This window comes from Chaetura pelagica, unplaced genomic scaffold (assembly GCF_000747805.2).
Source record: "Chaetura pelagica isolate M959 unplaced genomic scaffold, ChaPel_1.0 scaffold164, whole genome shotgun sequence".
NCBI classification, from domain to species: Eukaryota; Metazoa; Chordata; class Aves; order Apodiformes; family Apodidae; genus Chaetura; species Chaetura pelagica.
The window spans coordinates 197198-206410 of NW_009952971.1; positions in this window are offsets into that span (position 1 = coordinate 197198).

The following is a 9213-nucleotide window of genomic DNA, read 5'->3' on the forward strand; positions in this document are numbered from 1 at the left end:
TATTACACAGGAAAACCTCAGAAAAGAAAGGCCACTAACAGTTGCAGTAGAAAGCTGAAAATGCACAGGGGTGCATTCATCATTTTTTTCAGTATAAACAATAGGCTTAATATACCATAGTCACACAGACTTACAGCAGTGAGGTGCCTTCAAACTGCCATCAGTTGCTGAAGCTACTATAGAAGAAAAGTAACTGTACAGGGTTACTGCAACAAAAAGAAAAACAAATAGCTTGCTTTGACAAACTAACCTCATATATGAACTCTCTCCAAAGCACTGAATACACTGGAAAGAGTTTAAAAGAACTACAGAAATTACTATGCTTCTGGATGTTAACCCTTGAAGTAAAGACCGAAGAAACAAGTTTATATAAGAAATTAGAAAATCACAGCTGTCCACAGATATTGACAGTTAATTAGTTCACAGGCTCACAGAATCATGGTTGGAAAGGACCTCTGAGATCACCAAGTCCAACCATCAACACAAAAAAACCCAAATGACCACAAACGCTCCACCAAAAAACACCCATAAAAAAAATTGGAGCAGAGGCTTCTGAAAATATATCTTGAAATTAAAACAAAATAATAATAAAAATATGCTATGATCTATCATTGTGCTTCTCCTCTTGCTAATGTAGACATGGATAATACTGTCCAGCTGTATTCAAAGCAGTTTTGTATAGGAATTAATATATTATAGTATTTAGTGTAAACTCAACAGATTTTACTTGACTTTAGGGTTAGAGAGATCAAGCTTTGACTATTGACTCCAAGATGTGGTCATAAGTATAGTATTCTGGGTTAATCAGCAATGAACCTCAAGTGATGCATTTAAATCTTGACACAATTTTAGCTTCAATAAAAAATTTGGTAGAGTGAACTTGAAAACAATTACATTTTACTTCTATAGATATAGATTAACATGTTCAAAAGTAATGGCTTCCTCAGGCTACCATACTCATTTAGCCCACTGCAATTCAATTGCAAAAACATTTTCTAGCTCCAGCCAAAAAAAAACCAAAACCACAAAAAACAAACCTCACCCAATTTGTTAAAGGAGTTATTAAAAGTAAAGAAAAATAATAATAGGAATTTTCTTCACTTGCGTTTCTTCCTGAACTCACTGAATACAGTAATAGAAAATCAATTCAGGTGTTCAGAGAGAGAATTTTGTTGAGATTTTTCCATGGTTACATTAGAAGGATGCCAGTTCAATATTAATACTCTACATCTGTGGAGTATTGAAGTTAATACAATAATCTCAAGCATTAATGAGTGTGCAGAGCCTGCCATAGCCCTTTTCTGACCATCCTTTATGGCTTAAACCTAAGGGAATATTTACTGGCTTCCTAGTCTAAAGAATTTACCATTTGAGTCCACAGTTCAACAGTACTCTTAATCGTAAGCTTCGCACTGGTGACAGTCAGTACTTAAAGCTAGGAACATGCTTAAATGCTGTTTGGTCAGGATTATGTAGGTGATGAGAAATTCATTTGAATTATTAAGGGAAGGAGAAAAAAAAAAAAAAAGGAAAAAAAAAAGACATTTTGGAAAAGGACAAAGGAAGATAAATCTATTTTGGGACACTTCTTATTTTATTATATTCTTTTCTCATGTCCTGTCCCACCTTGTTTACTTCTCAGAAATACCTAGGAATGGCAAAAAAAAATTATTTAATTGATTTTTAAGCATTTTAATGTCACAAGGAAGAAATTTTTCCCTCAAAACAAGACTTCTTGACTAAATAAACCAGCAAGCCAAACCACTATTCACAAAGTTCTGTTAATGAAGTTCCTTTTCCTGTGCCATCTGGTGGAGTCTCATTAAAACTGCACAGACAGCTCAAACTGCCCCTAATTTAAAATAGTATTAATTTCTATCCAGAAAAATGGATAATTTAACTGATTTCTTAAGTCATTTATCTCCAGAAGTAGGTTACTGGTGTAGTGTTCTTAAATATTTATTAAATAATGAATAAACTGAAAGTGTTCATATGCTACTAATGTTTTTCTTTGTGGAAAGGTTTTGTGTCTTTACAGGACTGATCTCTAACTTCTATACCTTCAGGAAAGAAGAGTACAAAATTTAAATGGCTGGACCTAAACCTTGCCTCCAGGATTAGTTCTGTTGGCTAAGTTAGAAAATGTAGGACAAAGGTCTTACTGTTCCCGATGGACAAGACTGTGATCTTGCAAAAGCAGTAAAGCCCTTGAAATTTTAAAACAAATAAACAAACTCTGTATTTGTGAGGGGAATAAATGAGAGGCTGTTGTTCACAGTGCATTCAATATATGAAAGACGTAAGAGAAAAAAAAAGTTTTGCTCAGAAAGCAGCTTTGAAAAGAGTGCAGTTATAGCATCTCATCTCCTGGTGAGGGGTCTGAGCAGACACAGCAGTTTCCAGTTGGTTCTTGATGCCACCAGGCATATCATGTCTGTGACATTACCTGTGGTAACTGTAGCTCTTCAAACTAACTGGAATGTGCAGCTAATTTCCTATCTGGTACAAAGGAGTTCACTGAGAATTTACAGAAACAAAATGCAATAGCATTACCTATATACATCAGAGCTTCAGTAGAAGTTGACTACAGAAACGGTGATAGTTTCAGCATAGGTGGGTCCTGTAATCATGTTCCTCTAAATGTCTTTAACTCTTAAGATCTTCTGATCATTGCCAGCACAGTGCACATAATACAGGTAAGATCACTGTGACTGAACAATTGTAAATCGATAATATGAACAGATGCATATTTTAAACAGGGGAAAAAAACAAACAAACAAACAAAACCCACCACAACAGTGTTTATTTTCAACTACAATTATGAATCTCATATTTTTACACACAAAAGAATAAATCAATAAGTTCCTATTCTTCCTACTTACTCTTAGTGCTATAATCCACAGCTCACTTCTTGCAAGAAAGTACAGCATCAAGACTTGATCCTGTTGATTTAGTAGGGCTATGATCCTTTTGGAATTGCTGTTCTGTGAGTATTGATTACTGGCAATGACAACTAAAAGTAAAATACACAGATACTCAACTGTTATAAATGGATAGTCTTGTGGTTAAAATGAATAAATCTACTCTTCCTTTCTTTTGATGAGAAGAAAGTAATACCAGAAAGTTATCAGAAATGGCAACCTTTTACATTTTGCAGGCTGGCAAACCCAATACCTAATAATGTAGAAAAGCACTTCTATTGGGGAGTACAGTTCTGAGATTTTGTTTGAGGTTTACCCTTTTTTCAAATATTCTACAGTGTGTATCCCCCTGAGGTAAAGTGTGTGACAAAGAGGCTGTCTCCGCCTCCTTTCCTAAAAGCCCCTTAAGCAGATACTCTAAGCCTGTAAGAACCCTTCCCCAGAGTCTATTCCTGGAAGATTTTTTTTCCCTGCATTTCCCATTTGAGACTGGTATATCCAATTCACATTAATATTTGTCCATGTATACTCAGGCACAGAACAAAAGCATGCCTCTGAACATCAAGAAATGATGACAGCTGAAAAAGTTGCAGCTGCCAGAAAAAGCAATCATGTCTAGAAGTCTTCTGTGACTACTGTAGAATTCCCTGGCATGGGCCATAATAACTTGTTCTGACAAAAGCCTCTCAAATGGCAGTTTCAGCCCATTTTCAGGTTGTTTGCTTTCCCTAGGGCAATACTGTAGATGACAGCCATGTCCTTTCTGCTGATGGCATCTTGTGCAATAGAATCTCACTGTGCACAATATACCCGACACTTTCTAGAAAGCATTAGACATTTGAAGACTATAGTGAGCACATGCTGGTCGTGTTCCAGGAGAGAGACTGGGCAGATAAACCTCTTCTGCTGTTCAAACAAACACTGGGTCTGGCCAAGCTACATCATTCTCTTAGAATAAGTTAAATGATTGGGGGAACACATTTAGATGACAACTCTTTGGCTATGACATTTAGCTCATTATGAGCTACTAATACTTATCATCATGTAAAAAAACCACTGCCATTACTGACACATCTGCTCTCAGTAGGGAGCTAAGATCAAATGAATGTGGAAATGGGGATGTGTTTTCTTTCTTTATCATAGCTTTCTTTTTAGTATCTGGATACTGAACAGTTACAAAATTTTGACAAGCAAGATTATACTCCTGCTACTGAAGTCATACCTGTTTATAGATAGCAATTTTCCCAGTTCTTTTGGAAAGTTTTTCAAGTGCCAGCTTTTGCCTTAAAACCCAGTGGTCAGTAGCACTCTAAAGTTGAAGTGAAATCTATGCATTTTGCTGTGCTAAAAGCTGCAGGTTTTGGAGACAGGGTGAAGTTTGTAACCAGGTTACATATGTCTTCCTCTATTATCAGTGAATTAATTTCCTCAATCATTAACTTGAAGTTGCTTCTTAGTAACGTATAGCTGTTGTCTGTGTATCTCCTAGTAATACTTAAATGGACCTTATTTTCCTTAATCTGTATGAAAAAATAATTGGATGACATATTTTACAGTACCAGTGTTTCAGGTAGTGTTAACAAACAGAAAGCCATTTAAATAAAAATTTTAAAGAAACAAGACCATCTTGCTTTCTACTGTATAATTCAACTGATTCCCGACAACTACTCAATGCATTTAACTATTTGTAGGAAAGACTATAAGGGCATGAAAGAAAATTACAAATTGCTTCCTAAAAGGCTTTGATCTGAATTAGAGCATTAGCAATTAGCTACACTTGCAGATTTTTGAAACATTGCATGTTACTAGGAAGGGAGAAAAGTGGAATTACTCATGAGCAGGTTAGAAATATTGAAGGGGTGTAAAGCAAGCAAAATAAAAAGGCCCCTCTCTTTTCATTACTGAAGTGTCCTAAAAGTGAGATTAGACTAGATAGTTATTTTTTGTTTTCCTGATTGAAGCTAGGCAGGATGAAGGCTAACTTGTTTCACTTTCAAATGTGACTTAAGCAAAATCCTAGGTAGAAATGACTCTTAGACTTTGAAGCATCTTAAGTTATTTCTGGAAATGCACTTACTAAGCTACAAATACAGAAGAGAATTTCAGTTTCCTCTCTAGTCCTTCAGAGATAATCTTGGAGTAGCCTCAATGTAGTATTTTCTATTAATTTGAATATTCTTGTGATTTAGGATTTCAACATTGCATTTTGTAATCAATAGCATTTCTATGTAGAAAATGCAGCAATTGCCTCATCATAATATTTCAATATATGTCATAGATCACATGGCTACTGCTATTAGCAACACAGAAAGACCCTATATTATCAAGATCATTTCAACAAATGAGATAAACAAAAACTATTACTCCTTAAATCAGCCTAACTCTTCTATTGGTTAATGACATAATTGTATCAATGAATAAAATCATCCTGCATAACCAACAAAGAAGAAAATGTTAAAAAATAGATTTTTAAAGGAAATATTTCCTATGATAAAAAACAACAAAGAAACAAACAAACAAAATGAAAAAAAAAACAACAAACAAACAAAAAAAACAGCACTAAAAATACAACAACTGAAAAACAGTTGTTTCACAAGCAAAATCAGAGCATGGTCACAGCTGAACTATAAGAAAGGCAGGCCTACTCCAGACTTCATTTTACACTTAGGGCAAAACATTATAGACAAAATGTGATTAGTACATAATCATCCTCCATAAGTGTCCTATACATCTGTAATAATCAACCCATAGATACAATTTTCATAATTATATATTATAGCCTGACAAGCAGTCATAATTCTCAAGAAAAAATACTCAAAACAGCACACCACAACCCAAAAGCCAGAGGCAAAACAACAACAATAAAAAGATGATATCTGGATTGACTAGTATATTTTTGAGAGAAGAAGAAAAAACAAACCTCTGCCTAGCATTAAGTTATAGACTCAAAGCTGTTGTAAACACTGAGAAGAGTCTGAAATTTAATGTTGCATGAAGTTTATAATTCTTGTTCCTGTGTGTAGATATATATATGTAAATATATCTCTGTATATAGATTTATGCATTTTTTAATGTATATACATGCATAAGAAATGTAGTTATTGCCTGTACACTGGACAAAGAGAAATAAAGTAACATCTGGCAGAAGTCTTTGTCTTACCAGGTTGTAGTACCACTTTTATACCCTCAAAGAGTGCTGGTAATGCCTTTCCATCCTGTCTCTGCAGGGAATTCTGTATAACTGCAGAAAACACTCTCTGCCAATTTGATAATGCTATTAGGCTAAAAAACTGTCTTATTGCTGCCAATCAGTCCTGTATGGAAATGTATAAGAGGGAAAATTGAGATGATGGATTTTCTGGAACCATTCTAAAAGGTAGAGTTTGTGAAAAGAATAAGGTGTTTTTTGAGAGACCCTTTCATCACCTACACTGGAATATTAAAAGGGTGTTGCATTCTGAGGCAGTAATATTGAAATGAGAAGTTTCATACTTCGGAGGAACAGGCCCATAAATAATACAGTCTCATCCAGACATGAAAATCATCGTAGAAAAACACCATCCCTACAGGTGATCAGAGACCAAAATACGCAGTTCTAAAGATGATTAAAGATTGTGATTATGAATCTGAATTATGAAGAGGCATCTATTTTAATACTGGGTTAAACTGAAAATTAAAAGCGCAGCAACATTTGAAATTTCACTGTGATCATGAACATAATCTAAGATCTCTGTGAGATGAATTATAAAATATGTATTCAGATGAACAGCTTGCATCACTGTGGAGGAATGGATTTGGTCTTACAGGAGACTGAGTGGGTCTCTGGAGGAAGAAAAGGCTGCAAGTACTTCCCAGAGGAGAGTGTTCAGATAAAATTGTTAAATTCATCGGTATCTTTAAGATGTTATTGTGGGGGAAGTGACCACACTAGTTTGTAAAGGAAACTTCCACTAATGGAAAATTAAGTTAAATTCCATGAAAAGTAGACACAGGCCTACAGGGAAATTAAGAAGTTATTTTACACGCCATCTATTTTTATATCAGTAGTTTAATGTGATTAATTATTGCTTGTGAAAGCAAGAATCTAAGAAGAATGGAGATTTATTTCCTTCATGAACTGTTCACTAGGAAGAAGTTCTTACAGAACTACCTGGTCTCAAAGGTCCTGCAATAAAGGAACGAATTATCAAATGAAACAAATGACTCAAAATGACTTCATACTTGTGCATAACATATGTAATGTGCATCTGAACACACACCCAAAATGATAGTTATAGTTGTAGATCGACTAAAGTTGTGACTCTGAAGCAGTGATTCTTTCATGAGATCTTGTGACCTTTGCTGTTGATTTTTATGCAAACCTCTTCTGATGAATTAGGTAATAGTCATTTCCAGTGGGAAATTTCACAGGTTCCAGTGACAACTGTGAAAGTATCTTGTGTCACCACATAAGCTAATTATAGAAATAGCAGTATAAAACTGCATCTTTGCCATTGTGTTTTCACTCCCCCTCAGTTTGCCTAGCATATCAGGTTGTTGCATTAGCTGTAGGAACAGGTCATCTAGAAATAACTCTTGATGAGGAAAAGTAAAACCAATTTCTTGACAGAATAAATTGTAGCAGGTCTGTCTTTAATCACATTCCACATTATTTCATTTTCTGTCAGAAAATTTCTTTAGTTTCCCTCATGGCAAGTGTAAACTACCATCCCAGTCTTCAAGAGGTAACATGTCTGATTATAGCCAGAGAGGGAACAACATCCAAATATCCCAATGTGAAAGGTGGAACAAGGAGCAGTCCTTCAGATATGCAAAGAAGAATTGTCTATGTGTGTGTGTATGTGTCTATAAAGGAAAAATAGATGAGTATTGTAAATAAATAGTCTCTTTCTCCACAAAAATAACATTCTTGTTATTTTTGTTATTCAGCTGATTCCACTGAACTGGTATTTTTCTAATATTTTAGCCTACAGCTAGGAATTGCTCTGCTTTCTTTCAAAAGCAATGCACAACCACAGTTATTGCAACTGCTTGTAATTAACAATTCACCACTAATCGCACCAGGTTTAAAGCACACAGTGTTGCTCAAAAACTTACAAGGAGGAGTACGGGATTGTAACAAATCACCCACGCTACAGGCAGGCTGCAAAACACTGTGTGACTCCTGTCTGCTGAAAACTGAGCACTTGGCTAGAGTAACATTGGAACTGCATCTGTTGCTCCAAATTTCACTATCTAATAAGTTTAAAAAAATAATAATCCTGAATGACAAATAGTACTAGCAGAGGCAGCAATTAAAGTCTACTCAGATTGAATTCTTGTGTTTATATTTGTCTTTGACATTTTGGTGGCTTGTTTTGTATTGGCTGCTACACAGTATGCTGAGGAAGGGTTAAGTGTGCAGCATTTTACCTAAGACGCAGATAACATCATGAATATTTTCAAGCATCTTCAGCCCTGCTCTTGAAAAATCCCAGCTACCTTTCCCATCCATTTCAGGTTATCTGTAGAGCCAGTGTGGATGTGTGCTGGCTTTCTTGTGAAAGCCTTCATTGGAAGCATCAGCTTGTCCTCGGTTCATTGAAGGTTCAATGATGTTTCTTGAGAAATTAGGGGTTGTTCACCTCATTCTATATTTCTAAGAAAAAACAATTTGATATGGAATAATTGAGGCAATATCTTTTTATGACGACTTAAAAGAAGTTTGTCCTCCTTACTGTGCAGAAGGACAAGATTTGAAAAACAATGTTTTGAAGGAAGGCACAAATCCAATAAACCAGATCCAGAACTATAACTGTGAAAAAGTCTAATGCAAAGTGATAATGCTAATGGTTTTCTTTATATGGAGACAGCAATAAAAGCAGAAGAGAGCAGATGACCACTTCCCCACTGCCAGCATACAAAGCTCTGAATTAAGCAGTTCACAGATCTGTTTTTCTGTAAGAAGCCAAGTATTCTGAATTTAGTGCCTTACTGGATAAAGCTTTCTTCCTTCTTATTTATGCTCCTAGATTAGTGTGGCTGGTGTGATTTATTAAACATAGTGCTGAGGAGAATCATACCCAACTTGATTTATTGTTTATTTCTTTCATTATGGGATTAGCTCACTAGAGATATAACTGGAACTAGCTCCAGTTTAGTGTGCGTCCAAGGAGGTTCAGATCTAATTTTGTGGCTTTTTGCTAATAAACAAGGGACACAACTGTAAATATTCTGAAAAAAAAATAAATAACCATTGTCCTAATTGTGCTGCTTATTAGTAAGGAAAAAAAAAAAAAAAAAAAAAAAAAAA